We start from the raw sequence: 16330 nt of genomic DNA, 5'->3' as shown, positions 1-16330 counted from the left end.
TTTAGAACAGGGTACAAACACAGAATTTTATTACAAATGTATGTATATTTTATTTATTGTTGTTGTCATTCTGTAAAGCACTTTGAGAAGCTACCTTTAAAGGTGGTATGTAAACTAAATTTGATTATTATAAGCATATTAATTATGTGGATAAAATGATAAAAAGGGTCCTAGCACACTTAAAATTGTGAGGTGGCCATGAAACTAGCTCTTTTTTTTTCATTTAAAGACACAAATGGCCTGCACATTTTTAGTACAATTACTATAAGCTAATATTCTAGAGATATACTACGTATTCCAGTGGTAAATTTATACTTAAAAGATGCCTTATATTTTGGAATAAAAACAATAGGAGCTTTATTTTTGTACTCTCTGTTTCAGATGGACATATAATCGAGCAGGAAGAACCTGACAGACAAATAAATCCTGGCAGTTTGGTTTATGTCGAAGCTTTTGAAGTCATCGATGTGTGCTAAAGTCAGCACCACTAAATTAAATATTGTATGTCTTTACAAATCAGTATTCCAGCTATCAGTATCATAGCTGTATTGGACAAATGAAAATGAGCACGAATATCAAGATCCACTGGCATTACTTCAGTTTAGTGTGGCCTAATAAGAGATTTCACAACATGGTGGAACATTAGAAATGTATTCAGTGGGAAAGATAATGATACAGATTGCACATAATAATTCTTATTAATAATCAGACAGTGATATTCGTTAATATATATATATTATATAAATAGTTGTGTGTATAAAGGTTTGCGATTTGTGCCAGTCCTATTGAAAAGCATTATTGTGCTCCTGTTGTAATAAATAATTGCATGTGTGGTGTAGGATTTCTTCTAGGTAGGAGTGAAAAGACATGAACGTTTTGCTGATCAGTAAGAAATTCGAATTTTTTGTACATAAAAGTAAAGTGCACTTGAAATTGCTAATCAACACAACACGTCATTAAGACATTTCACAGTAAATGTGTATTGCCAAGCACTACTGTGCACTTCATCTGTATGGAAAACAGGAGAAAAAATAAACTGTCAGGAAAGCTACATCAGTAGGCTAGACTGAGGCTAGAACATGTTGATACTGATTGTTTTGCATAAAACATTTTTTTTTTCCGGATGGGAATCAATCTGCAAAAACCACCCCTCAGTTCACAGCTGTTACTCTTTTTGGTCTGGAAAACTAAATTTGGATTCTCAGTTTGCCTTATACAAAGCTAAATGGCATGACAGTGCAATTAGCAGCATCTGTGTTTTTAATTTCGATCTTAACCCTAATGAAGATAAATATTGTCTTGTTCATTGTTATGAAATTGCTAGCATAAGAAAGTTACACTGCATCTGTTCTTTGTTCTCAAGACTCCTTTCCTGAAGAGAAGGAATTAAAAGTTAAATAATAAATGACAAATACAGGTTACTGGTGCTAACAGAGATCACTATATGGTTTGCCATAGTCACTTACAACACAGCATTAGAAAGACATGACAAAAATGTAAAATTTGTTTTAGTTTTCTGTGTATCCCTGATAGACTGCCTTAGTCTGCAAGTCTTTAATAATTAACCCCAGGGAGAATACACTTGTGTTTATGGTGCTCATTAAAAAGATCAACCCTAATATTTACTGGATACAGTGGCACAGTACAATTAATGATTTGTTTGTCTTATTAAGAATTGCTAACCTTAATGAGACGGTTCTGTTTATATGTACTGGGATTTTCTCTTGTTCCCTGGATGATTTTAGTGGATGCTGACAACTTCACCTCATTACTAAGATTTGTTTTGCTCAATGCATTTACAAAAATAACAAATTGTGTCATATCTAATAAAGTGAATTACTGTATTAATGGAAGTTACAGTGATCTCTTTCTACAGCAGTTCTAAACCAAAATGTATGCCTTGACAAATAAACTATTCCTACCATTAGATCCTACTACATTTATGCTCTTAGAATAAAAAAAAAATTCATTTAAAGAAAATAAAACTGTAAGAATTTAGATCGAGGCTACACTTAATGGAATCTACCATTACTTTAGAAAAGCCTTTCATATAAGTTTAATTTGCAGATTTGACTGAAACTTGAGTCAGAGTTCAGACTTGCCTTGGACTGGCAAAAGTTAAACGTCTATAGGAAAGGGTCAGCATGCATTGGCACAATAGCACAATCAGTGTTCTCAGCTTGTGTTTGAAGGAAAAGGCCTGAATTAACTACTAAGAAGAGAGGAGCCAGATGCCTAGTAGTAAGCTGTACCAGATCTTTCAGAATGAGAAAAACAAACAGTCAACGTGGAAAATTAAACTACTAATCACAAAAAAGAAATCAAAATTGCATGAATACAGTAGGTGCATAGGTGTCATATAATTCAAAGATTCAAAAATTCAGTACCCTTGCTTTTAAAGAATGAAGTGCTGAGGTTCAATCACATTGGAAACAAAAAACACACAGCACACTCACAAATGTCTTTACACAAAAAAATGTTTTTTTTTTCTCATGGCTGCCTTATAAAGAAAAACCTCTATCTGACTTTCCAGTGAAAGTCAACAATTTTTACACTAGGTGATGTATTGTGTTTACTAAAAGATGGAGAGTAATTTGGGTATAGCATAGTATTTTAATGCTTGTTTGTGCATAATGCCCCATCCTCTTTATTTCTATTCAAACAGAAAAAAAACTCTCCACAAATAGCTTTAGAAATGTTTATCGAGATGTTAGGCTTTGATTTAATCCACTTGGTTGAGGATCATAGGACACTGGACAAGGAACTTAGGAAACCCATAGAGATAGAAATGCATTAATCAAAGGGCAGCTGTATACAGTAGGTATAGATGGTGTGGAAAAAGGCAAGGCCATATTATGTTCATGTTATTATGTTTATTATATTATTGTGTTTATTGTGTTTAAAGTTGTTTTTTTAGTTTTTACCATTTTTGTTACAGGGCCTAGGCCTGTATATAGCAAGTATATGCAAAGACCCTGAGTCATGTCCAAGAAAATTCGATTTAATTATAAGAAACAAAATAACGCCATAAAATACAGCACATGAACCAAAGGGCCTATAAGACAAAAGAGCCTAGGGCCTACAAGAACCTTAAATCAGCCTGGAGTTGGAAGCAGGAAGATAAATGCAAGGAAGATAGGGTCTTATTATGGTATTAGTAGCTCTTCAGGAAGTGACATCACAGACAATACGATTTGAAGTAGCACAGATTAAGAATGGTTGCTGTAATCCTTCCCAAAATTTTTACATTTTTTTTCAAAACAAAAAAAACTTTAACATTGTGATATTGTGGTTAACATACCCTCTGTAATAGTGTGAAACACAAACTACACAATAGAAATGGGACAGAGCAATATGAGAACAGAGGTACTTCTTTACACAACCGGACAAGAAGGTGACTCAATTTGACTTCTTTCAAGAAACAGTTGATGAGATCACCAAGGTATTCAAAAATGAATAAGATAGATTGAATGGCCTCCTCCCCTTTTCTGACCTTCTTATCTCTTACATGATAAAACATGACAGCACAGTTTTTTTCAGTCTACAGTAACTTTAGAGTTGCATGTGTTTGTGTCTGTTGTATATTTTCCCCACAGATCAATCTGCATTCTCATTAGTTTTTAGGTCTGTGTGCTAAGAGTAAGAGAGCATTAATAATTAGCTCTGTTGTGACTACAGTGTACTAAAACATCCTCATTATAACTTTTTTTTGTTTTCCAATAAGTGCCATGTGAAAGGCACTGGGACTCAAAGCAATTAATGTACTTCACAAACAGTTATGCAACTATGGGACTGATTAAAACACATTTCCTTTAATTTCATGATATGCAGACGTAAAGAAATGGAAATGAAGCACTGCACAACAAGAATATTTTCTTATTCTTGTGCAGTTTGGAAGCAACTAGACTGAAATGTGAACCATAAACTCATCTCTTTGCCATGTTTATATTCAAAGTTCCATTATCAAACTGTTGATTGCTGCTGTGTTGTACTAATGAGTTTGAATGTTTAATGCACAACAAGCAATTTGAAACTTGCCTCTATGCAAGTGAGAGATGCTTCTTTCTGAAAAAAATATACAATATAAATATTGATAAACTTTAATATTTTTTTATTAAAGAACCACAAATGTTCAGGTAGCATTTTATTTGGGGACTAGTAATATTTCTGTACTGATTCTCATACATTTTGTCTCCCATCTGCATATAAACTATTCACTTAAATATGCAAAAATAATAAACATTCAGAGAACTGTTAAAAAGCAGTTAGCAAAAGGACATGGATGTTAATTAATTCCAAAAATTCTGAAATCTTTTAGGGCTCACATCCAGTAGCTAAAGCAATATAATTATATTGTTATATTATATATAACTGAATGGCATAAAAAGCTTTATATAGTTACTAGCAGTTTAAGAGACTTTTAACTGTTTAACAGACTCTTTTGATGGAAAGTAAAATAAACGACAAGGTTAGCACAACACATTTATCAATGCAAAATGTATATGCCTGCTGACAGATTTCTGATCAGATTGAGCAGGACCAAACAAAAAAAGTAATATTTTCCTCAATGGCTAAAACAAAAAAAAATATTTCCAAAGACTGATTAGTTTTTTTTCTACACTGACATATAGTGAATGACACAGACACAACAAATGCATCTTGTGGAGTTACTATGAAGGGAGAAGCTCTAATTATTAAAGGATTCTTGTGTTCCTGGTTTATACTGTACGAGTTTGAATTTGTGTACTGGTATATATGCAATTTTATGCCTAATATTTATTGCTTACAATTCCTGTTAACACACAGGGTGAAGAATAGGTAATACAACTGAGAAAGACAAAAAAATAAGATATCTGACCAAGAGAACATGAAGCTGCTACACGATGCTTTCTTGGAAAGTCAGTTATACACAGTGACTTAAAAGGTTGTTACTGCAGTGAGCATGTTCAATCTAATGGCCACATACTGTAACAGTACTCAGCCATCTATGCAATCAGTTTTGAGACTCCCTCTCCTCGAGAGCTCAAGATAAGTATTTGGTTGTGAAATCTTTACAGACAAACAGGTTTCTGATCAAACTGACTTGTGGGAAAAACTGACTCTGCACCTACTGGGCAGGAAATTTCACACCAGTGTATTAATACGGTGACAAGGGACACTGGACTGTAAAAAGTTGTTTTTTGTTATATGTTCAACTGAGGTGCCAAAAACACATTTTTAAAATCACTTTATTTATCAGAGCAATGTGTAGTATTTAATGAAAAAGCCATATCATACTTACACCTATGGCCCAAATAGAGGACATGTATTATACTGTATACATGAGCAGTAATGTGCTCATTTTATTCCACCAGAGCCTATAAATCCTAAAACAATTCCAGACATAAAAATATGCTTTTTTTGTATAAATGACATTTTATAGGTTTAAATGGATCTTTAGAAAACACACATGGAACTTTTTTTCCCTTTGTCCTTTGTGGCTACCTAATGGCCTTTGCTAATGACTATAAATTGCCTGGATATAGACTCTTTAGAGCCCCACAGGACAGAGCAATGATTTAGAACTTTCTTTATTTAATTATGGTCCTGTCTCCTGCCCTTTAGGTGTCCTCTGGTCTCTCCAGACCACAGGAATAAAGTCTTTCATTCCTTATGGCTTTGAAAACAAATATTTTTGTTTTAGGAGACAAATTCAAACATCATATCACTAAAAGTGTACAACATAAATAAATATAAATTATAAAGTAAAAGTGTTTCATGTACAATTAATGTTATTTTTCCATGAACAGACAAATCACAGCTGTAAAGGACTGTGCAATGCATACAGTGTAAATTTGTTTTGGTTTATTTTAAAGATTAATGTTTTCAAGGTTGATTACTGGTGTTGTTTGCCACATACATGAGGAGGATAACACAGACTTCCCTGTTCTTGAATGTAGTTCTTTATGTGTATATGGTTTGTAAATAATATTAGTTAAACTAGTTATTATTATATCTTACTGTATATTTCAGTCTACTGATGGTAGTAATAAACATTCTCACCATGGTTTCCATTATTATATGCCTCACTCTATGTGTCAAGTCCAGAAATATTTTTCTAAGACCTAAATCAATAAAATACTGCTACTGCTACAGTACATAAAAAATATAAGAAAAGTCTCAAAATTCTACAAACTGTAGGAGTTGATGAAGTCCTAATTAGAAGATAAAAAGTGCCAATAAGGATAATAAAGTCCTATATGAGTTTTATTTTTTATTTTGTTTTCCTTGTGACATCAAAGCTAACAATCATGGTTAAAATTTGATTAGGTAAAGGCATGTTTATGTTAGAACAGTGAAAAGCAGAGCTCGCAAATGTTTTTGCTATGACAAATCTCCATAGTTTACATTAACATGTGAGCTCACAGTCCAAGAAAACCCTTCCCGCACCACATTATTGTTATTAATGCATGAAAACATCCAAACTGAAAGAGCAATAATTTATTTACCACCAGATCCCCCTCTTTTTACCACTTTATTTGTTGAACCATTTGTAGCAAATCCTGTTATTCAAGTTTTGTATTTAGTCTGCAAATGTTATTCATGCTACAGTATGACCTGTCTTATTGAATTTCTCATGATATAAAACCACTCTTTTTCACATTTTGTCTGTGGCAAAACCTCCACCTCATCTACACATTTGCAGCTACCCCTTAGTCACTTTTCACTCTGCAGGGGGTCCTAAAATATGTTCTTCTCAGTGTAATATCTGATATAGTACATCTCCAATACAAATGGTGATACACAATAGTGCAAAACACTTCTGTTATCAGTGCAACCACTAAGTTAAGTTAAAATTTGTGCTAACAAGGTGCTTTTGTGCGTATCTTATTTTTATTTTTTATTTTTATGTTGTATTAATATTAATACAATAATCTTTAATGATTTTCAGAATTGTTATTGTGCTATTTGTACTGGATTTTTTTTCAGTGTCAATTTAAAAATGTCCCCTTAGTTACATGATTCCATATTTATATTCCATATGTAGTGGATGTAAAGAAGTAGTACAGATTAGTACAGATTAAGTGTTATAGTTTAATAATAATAATAATAATATTCTGGACACTACACTGAAAGTGCTTTACAAGTAATAGGGGGGTAATTACAGGTTAGTTAATTAGTAAACATTACATCTAATGCAAACACATGCTACCTATAGATTTTCTTTGTGGAGCATGAAGCTAAATCTGGAATGCTGACTTATACTGTTGTTCAGAGAATTTATCCTACCACAGACACGAGTTTTGACATGTATTTTGAATGGCTGCATCTGTATCTTATGTTCAGTGCGTTGCATTTTTTTAATTCTATTCACAGTTATTTTGTAATATTAACAGTTACGAAATTGTTACTACCCTTAACTTTAAAAACTTTTCAGGATAATTCTGTAGCTCTAGCCTGCCTCTACAGGGATTAGATCACAGTTGCTTGCAGGCTCAGAGCAATGCAGGGTCACTACCTGCTCACTAGAATAAACTCTGGTATGCAACAAGACTGGGTATTTTGTTGCGGTAGAATCCTACACTGACATAGACATCTATGACATCTATGTCTAGTCACCTCAAGTTCGCCTTTCCATTCCTACTACTGACAACACACTCTTTTTAAGTTTTCAACTGCCTATAGCAGTGGTTCTCAAACTTTTTGGACTAAGTACCACCCCTAATCCAACCAAAGCATCCAAGTACCACCTACAAGTCATCAGCTTGTAGCGGCGAGGCTTAATAATAAGGCAGAATTAAGTGTTTCTGAGCTTCCCAAATGAGGCCCCATTTCTCTGTTCATTTCTGTGGTGCAGCCACAGAGAGACCATTAGTGCAGGGTGATTTAAGGTTTCCTAGGACAGCTCCCAAAGGGGGATGCACTTAGCTAAGTCTGGCTATCATGATCAATGGTCATCCACTGGCGCCTATCTGTCTAGGGAGTGCCAGATGGACATCTGGACTGCATTACTAAGTGTCAGGACTAAGTGACTCATATCTCACCTTGATCAACCAATCAGGGACTGGTAGGGCCGAGTAACCCACGTGGGACTCTGATGCCCGTGGAACTTTCAGCCAATCAGCGAGCTGAAGTTCCTCCAGGTAAAAACAGGCAACACAGAGGGCCTGGAGATTCAGAAGGGGAGATTCAGTAAGATTCTGGAGAGGATTCTGTGGACTGTTCTAAAGGGAATTCAAAGGAGAATTCCAGGGCAGGACAGCCCAGGAGCAGAAGGCTCCCAAGGGCAGGACATTCTCGCAGCGCGCCTCCTGACCATCCTGAGACTCAGCCCGGACAACCACGGAACGGCCAGTGTGTCCGAGTGCCAGAACTTTCCTTTGTTCTAAGAGTCTAGAGTGGAGGTTGCCAGAGAGTAACCAGCAGCAGGCCTCGTGAACAGGTCGGAACTGTGGACAGCTGAATCACTATTCAGAACTAGCGCTTCATCAGGAACTAACCGGTCCCCTTCCTGACTTGCTGGGATCCACAGTCATCTTTTCTCCTGTGCACAAACTTTGCTAGTTAAAGCCAACACTAACTAGCTGGTCAGTGAGCATCAGCAGCGCACCGTCGCAAGCCGCACAGCACAGCCTGGCACGGAGCCAGAGAGCGCGGATTGGACAGCAACAAGCCTGCAGCTGATTGTTTGTGCCTGCAGGAAATCTGAATCCCCAGAAATTGGATGAGTATTCAACTTCAATGCATTACAGCTCGAGAATTCAATTGTTATCCCAACCAGTTGATATCAATTTAATTCCTAAGAGTTATGTACTTGTTTTGAGTATCTAATGTAGAAGTTATAACCAAATTCATTTATGAAACGGTCTTAATGAATGATATACTGAACGTATGTCCTCTTGATATGTGTAACACTTCGTAACTGATTGAATATATATCTTTTGTATTCTGATAACCCTCTCGATAAGATCTGTTAGGTTTAAGGCATATTCTATGTATTAATAAATGTATCCTCGTGTATTAGTACCTGTGTGTGTGCGTTGTTTGAGTTATGTCGCATGGTTGGATTCTAAAGCCATCAAAAGAATCAACTTTGTGATTTACTGCTACAATTGATAATTGTCTCAGTAAATGCCCAAACCCTACAGAACTGGTGCCTTCAGAGAGCCACAACGTTACATATTTGGCGTCCCTGAACGGCTATGAAACACTACAAGCTCATAGGAACCCCAGTAATTCTCAATGACCAACATGAGCGCGTGTGCACACACACTCACACATACATATAATAAATATTATAATAATAAACTTTGTTTGATATAAAAAAATGTGGCTTCTCAAAGTGTTTTACAGAAAAAAAACAACAAATAAAAATAAAAAAGCACCATTTCAGTGAGGGGGTGAGCCTGTTTAGTCGAGCAAAGCAGATGTGAATTAATTTTTCGAGCCTTGATACAATTCACAACAGAGTCTAATAGATTTTAAATCGTCAGGCATTTTCTTGATGGCAAAGGTCTCGCGGTGGATGTTGCAATGCATCCATTAATTTCTGGAGCAACCTCTCTAATTCGTGCAACTACACCGCTGTGTCGGCTTGTCATTGCTCTAGCACCGTCTGTACAAACTCCAACACATTTTATGTCGATGCCATTCTCTTCGATAAATTCATTCAGAAGCTGAAATACTCTCCTGTAGTTCTTGTGGGTAGCGGCTTACAGAACAGAAAGTTCTTACGGGACGTACCCTCAAACTCGTATCTAACGTAAACAAGCAAATTGGCCAAATCAACTACAGACTCATCTAATTGCAGTGAAAAACATCTGCTCATCTTAACGCGCTCTGTCAGCGTACTTTTGATATAATCCTTCATTTCAATAATTCTATGAATGACTGTGTCTTTCAGGGGGGGCAGCAGGTCGAGCTGTTCAGCAGCTTTTTCTCCACACATAATAGTGTGGGGCTTACCTGCTTTAGCAATCCGCAAGCTTGCATTTTTCCACGTTTCCGTTTTTATTTCAGTGTTTATTTTATTTCATGCACATGGGAGAGAAACACAGAGACGCTCGGTGTATTTTTCTCAAATTAACTTAGAACAGTTCTTAAATATTTTTCTGTTATTTTTCACGCTTTCCTGTGCTCACAAGATTACCAGCGTTCGTAGCACCCATTTCTATGCATTCCTGTGTTTAGAACGTTGGCATTGTTCCAAAATCACGCACATTCTCTTACCTCCCTATTTGCTGGAGATACAGTAGCTTTTTTAAATACAATTGGTCACTTGCGTCCGTAGCACGCATTCCTATAGAGTGGTATAGAATTACAGAGTGACACTCTTGTGTCCACTGAAGTATTAGCGCGCACTGTATCGTAGTACGTAGGCTGCGTATTCGACACGTATAAAAATACAAAATATGAAAACCCGTCCCGATTTTTCAGCGCACACAACACAGTTCCAGGGTCTTTTGGCGTACCACCTGGCGGCACGCCACGTACCACTGCAGGTACGCGTACCACAGTTTGAGAACCACTGGCCTATAGGATACAAAGCATCATTATTCATTTAACTCATAGTCTCCCTTTTCTGTCTATCAACACACTGTGCCACAATCTTTTTTTTTAATTTATCTTCCCGTTTATCCACTCTCTGTAAGAAAATAAAGGATTTTTAATAAAGGAAAGTATGTGGAAGAGCATTTAAAACTGAGAGCAGGAGGCACTTCTTTACACAAAAGTTTGAGGGAGTGTGGAACAAGCTACCAGCCATGTTATTGAAGCCAGTGCCCTGCTTTCTTTCAAGAAATGGCTAGATGAGATCCTTGAATTAATTAATTACTATCAAATGGGCCACCTTTGCCAAATGACCTTTCTTGTTTGTAACCTTTCTTTTGTTCTTATGTCCTAATTCTATTGGTTCTGTCAATACTCACATAATAGATGCTAATTTTTTTTCAGTTGCTCTTAAATCCCCAAACCCACACACCTCTGCCTTGTATTCAGTGCTACAATAATTGTTATTCTGTTTGTTTTCTTTGTTCCTGCTTTAGATGGAGGCACTTGTGGCAGTCCCCTCTTTCTACTGTGAGGGAAGCAGGTGTGTAATAATAGAAGTACTGTGGAAGGCTTTGTTGTTTTGGAGAAAAACATCTGTGCTCTCACAGCTAAAACTAATGCAATGCTGACACCCATCTATCTGTTTTCCACAAACCTACCAGTATATTTGTAGATTGTGGGAGGAAACTGGAGCAGCTGGAAAAGACCCACACAGACACAGGAAGAACATACAAACTCCATGCAGATGGCATCCTAGGAATTGAACCCTGGGCCCTAGCACTGTGAGGCAGCAGTGATAACCACTGCACTAGAGAAATGTAAAAATGTTGGATTGTTGAAAAGATTAAGGTACAAGGAAACCCATGATTAACATTTAACTTTGTAGAACTGAATTCTGTCTTATTTGGATGTATAACTGGGTGATATTCAACTCAGTTTCTGAGTTATATCAGGTATGGGGTATATTTCAAGGTATATTTGTGATTTTTCTGCATGTCTCCAAACAAAATATGTCAACAACACACACACAGCATTATTTTATATATTTAGTATCTGAGCATACAAAAGGGGTGCACCTGCCATGTTCATGCTTAATTTAAATATTTTAAAGTTTCCTTATATACAAAATACTGCAATATAAATATTTTAATTTTTGTATTTTTAAGTATATGAAAGTATTTTTAAGTATCACCACTCCTGTCTGAGTAGTATTGCTCAAATGATTTCCAAACTGCAGTATCACCCCATAACCATTTATTGAAAGGTTTTAACCTTTTGCGTTTGTCAGAACAATCTTTTCCCCTCTCCAATATGCAAAACTTTCCAACCTACTCCAATGATGTGGCGCTGCAAACTTATTTTTTTGAGCACGTTAGTCAGGATTTAATCAATAGTCCGTTCCAAAAATTTATATTCCAACATTTCTGATTTAATCCTGTAGATGTCAGCACTAGCAAACGTAAACCCACTTTTAATCCTAGTATCTTTTAGTAGGCACTTCCTTATGCTAAATGAGATGCACAGGACTCATATTGTTTTACAAATTTTGGCAGGACTGGGTATTTGCCCCAATACTGGAGTTTAGGGAATCTAGTAAGTTTATACTGTATTAAATATCAATGCCAGTCACATGTCTTACTAGAAATATCACAGTATTTACAGTTACAGATAGCAAGACAAAATAAATAAGAAGTGATGTATTACTGTCAAAACTGAAAATGGAATTATTATAAATATAATAGGATAACACAACTATTAATTAGAGTATGCATGCAAAACGAGTAATTTACCAAGTGGAAGTGAAGAACAGAAGAAGAATAAAGTTAAAGGCAATCAAACAATGTAGACTCTATTGAATATCAGACATACAAACAACAAAAAAACAATTTACAGCAATTATTCCACAAAATGAAATATTTAACAGAGATAACTCAAAGTATTTAGGGATGGAATGGAACTTAGTAACAGAAAATCATTATTGTAATAGTTTCTTTTGAATGAAACCCAATTCCTTATTTCAGTTTTACCTTACATTATAACACAATTCTCTTCCCCTCAATGGAAACAGAGGGTATAGATGTAGCTTGATATTCTATTATATAATTTAATTTTATGCCATTTCTTAGGGTAAATATTTTGTGGCATAGTGTCTGGCTGCATTTTCATTTTCATTTCCTCTCTGATGTTTTTTTTTCCACACTGCTCAAATTATACCTTGGTGCACCGAAGTACAATCTATCAGTAGTTTAAATTATTAATAAAAATCACTCCTGATTACACATTATAGAATTGCCATAAGTTGCCAATTTGTAATTCCAGGTCACATAAATTCACATAAGAGAAAGCATTTCTCTTTTCTTTTTACTTTAAGATATTTAGGGAATTAGCAGAGGAAGAATTAAACTTGCATAAAGGGTTCAAATGTTTGTAAAGGATAAAAACTTCATACAACCAAAATAACTACCCTTACCACAGGAACTTTTATTACAAGTTGTTTCTATACAATCAGATCAGGCTATTATTCACACCACAGAACACTAGAATCTTTTGTTCCTGCTTGCCTTATAATACAGCTGTAAACGTGACTTAAACCATGGATGCCTTACACTGCTTTTGATCTCTGTGGGAGTATGCCTCCACCAATGCATTTTGCAATGAACGAGAAATTCTAAATCAGTAAAGATAATTTTCTAAGAACTATTTATTCAAATAGTGCCTGTTTCTCACACAGATTTGAAAGTATGATTCCCCATGTTTAAAAAGCCTTTTTCTTTAACTACTGTCTTGTGGAGCTGCAATTGTCTCTTGGGTGCTGTAATTTATTCCATTAATGCTTGAATCAAAAAATGTCCTAAACCTATTATGTGGACAGGTCCTGTGTGATATCTGATCGATATGATAAATAAATGTCATGCACTCAACAGCACTGTGTTTCTATAACTCATTTTTTTGTGCTAAGAGGCCCCTTAGGGAGCAACAATAATTAGCTCTACTGAGAAATACAGAGCACCTTCATTACAGTGTGTTTACAGCAACAGCTTTGTGAGGCAGCACTGACACAGAACAATAAAGAACATAAAGGTTCCAAATGAAAGAAGGCCATTCTGCTCATCTAACTTGTTTGGTTTGTTGTAGTTATTTGATCAGAGAATCTAATTTCTTTCTCCCTTCTTTAAAAGAGCTAGGGTATAGGCTTCAAGTTCATGGCTGTGTAGCTTGTCTCTTTTTCTTAGAAAATGAAGGTAACGTTCACATTTACTAGATTAATATTTTGAGATTTAGTTTAGTTTGGGTATGTAGATTAAGGCACAGGGAAACCCATGATAAGCAACATTTTTTGAGAATTCTGTCTTATTTGGACATATTGTACAGTATAACCAACACACATCCAGAAATGCAATTTCTGAATTCCAGTATTTCAAGATATACAGCATTTGTGAATATTCTGCATGTTCTCAAATCAAAAAGTCTACAATTCACACAAACCCACACTCTCTCATACTCACACCAGGCCAATTTTCTCAGAAGCCAATTAAATTACCAGTATCCTTTTGGACTGTGGGAAGCAAACAGAATACCTGGAACAAACCCACATGAACACGGGGAGAACTTACAAACTCCACACAAATAGCAACCAAGGTCTCTAAACGAACTCAGGGCTCTAGTGCTGCAAGGTAGCAATGCTTACCACTATACAAGCATGCCACCACACTATCTTTAATGTATATATTTAGTATTTCAGCAGGTATTCACATATCATATGTGTCATGGATGTCTGAAGGACGAACCGTGGAATGGCAGGAGAGCGATAAAGACCCTATGCGTAGCGGCGAGATGGGGGTTAGCCCGGGCTCAACTGGTCAGGAAATGCCATCTAGAAACCTATGCCCTCAGGCCACGGACAGGAGTGACCTGGTGCTAGGTGGGTCTCAGGACATTCGAACGTCAATGCTGAGCGAGGAGCAGAGCAGAAACAGGAAGTAAATAGACTACATAACGACACACCAGAAAGACATGAATCATCACAGGGAACTAGGAACAGGACAGAAGTAGAGCGCCCTCTAGGTGTACTGGGCGTCACAAAATGCCTGTGTAATATAAATATATAAAGGTTTCTATATATGCTATATACTATATAATATTATAACATGAATATTATAATTCTCAACTAAAAAGTCAGATGACTTATTCGATATTACTATTGAAATATTATTACTATAATATTACAGAATGGCCAAATTACCTTACTTTACCTTTTCATTAATGTGAAGAATCTTGCTGAGTCATACCTGGAGATATCTGCAAGCAATAAACAAAAACATTAAGAAAACTGTGAATGTATCGTGTAATGTTCTCTTTTTTGCTTATACTGTATAACCCTGTTAATAATCCAAAAGACAAAGTGAATGTAAAAGTACCCATTGCATATTTATGATGCCTTAAGCACTTGTTTTGCTTCAAGATAGAAGCCAAAATCTAGAATAAATGAAGAATATAAAGCTCTACTCTCTAATGAATCCATCTTTTTGGAATGAAAAGACCACCAACTGGCAATCCCCTCACCACGATCCCACTGTAATATTCGTTTTCATAATATGTACCAAAGACAATAATGTGGATTTCAAAAGTTGCGTTATTTATCATGTTAATGTTAGTTCACAAGGTTGTGTTCTGTTGCTCATTGTGCATTTTAGGTGGCTGCTGTCTGACTCAAGCAGCTACCAGAGATTTTTTTGTCTCATTTTCATGACCTGAAAATCAGTAAGTTAGACAACAAAAACATTGCGTCTGGGACCACATTAGAAAAGTTACAATCTTGCTTAACTGAAAGCTAATGGGTAGCCAAGGTTATTCAGGGTCATCACAGTGTCATGACATAGCAAGATGAAGGCATTAACTTAACTCTACCATTATCCTTAATATTGGAGTGAGGAAAAACTGTGGGTAAAGACAGAGAAAAAATATAATAATAAGGACCAAATGTCATCCTTATGGTGAAAAGAAACAGTATTATTTTGCTCTCTTTTGTTTGTCAATTTTCAGGCTATCAGGCTATATTTCAGCTATCTTGGGATTATGTATTACCATCATTCAGACTGTTCCTGATAAATAAACAATCAGATTATTGGTTTTAGTTATTTAGTTATTTGGAGTTCATAATGTGATTTTTAAAAATCACAAGTGTAAAAATCTTTGGCTTTGGAAAAGTGCACAGTATGAATTTTGTCTATGCCCTCTGTGACTGTCTAATGGCTTTTGCTGATTACTCTAATTGCCTCTAAGGTACAGTGTTTAGAGCCCCATGGGACTCAGAAATGACTTAAAACTATTTAATATAGGTCCTTAGTCCTGTCTTTAGTTTAAGTTCAGATTGGGTAAGTGTGCCTTGTTCTTCATCATAATAGAGCAATATAGTCTTTCCTGCTTTCTGTCTTTGAGAAGAAATTCATTTTTAGAATGAACCACTGAACCTGCATAGACATCATTTAGACAATGTATGGGTTTCAACTGTTTATATATTATAAGTGCAAATGTGCAGTTGTTCAAATTGCCATGTTGTATAAATGATGCAGATACACATGTAAATGTGCATTACCATACTTCACACAGCTGATTAATTGTGATGGCATTTTTTTCTGTGCTATTTGTTTTGCATCTCTCAGAGTATTGTTTGCAAAACTAAATGCATGCAGACGAATTTATGCTTATGGATATGAAAACCTATCAATAAGTCTCATTATGTCTCAGTATGATTAAACTGTTCTACTTTGCTTTCAATTTAGCTTAATTATGAAGCTGA

The sequence above is a fragment of the Atractosteus spatula genome, chromosome 4, assembly GCF_055471065.1.
Source record: "Atractosteus spatula isolate fAtrSpa1 chromosome 4, fAtrSpa1.hap1, whole genome shotgun sequence".
Lineage (NCBI taxonomy): Eukaryota > Metazoa > Chordata > Actinopteri > Semionotiformes > Lepisosteidae > Atractosteus > Atractosteus spatula.
The sequence above is the reverse complement of the archived record's forward strand: the minus strand, read 5'-3'. Positions refer to the sequence as shown.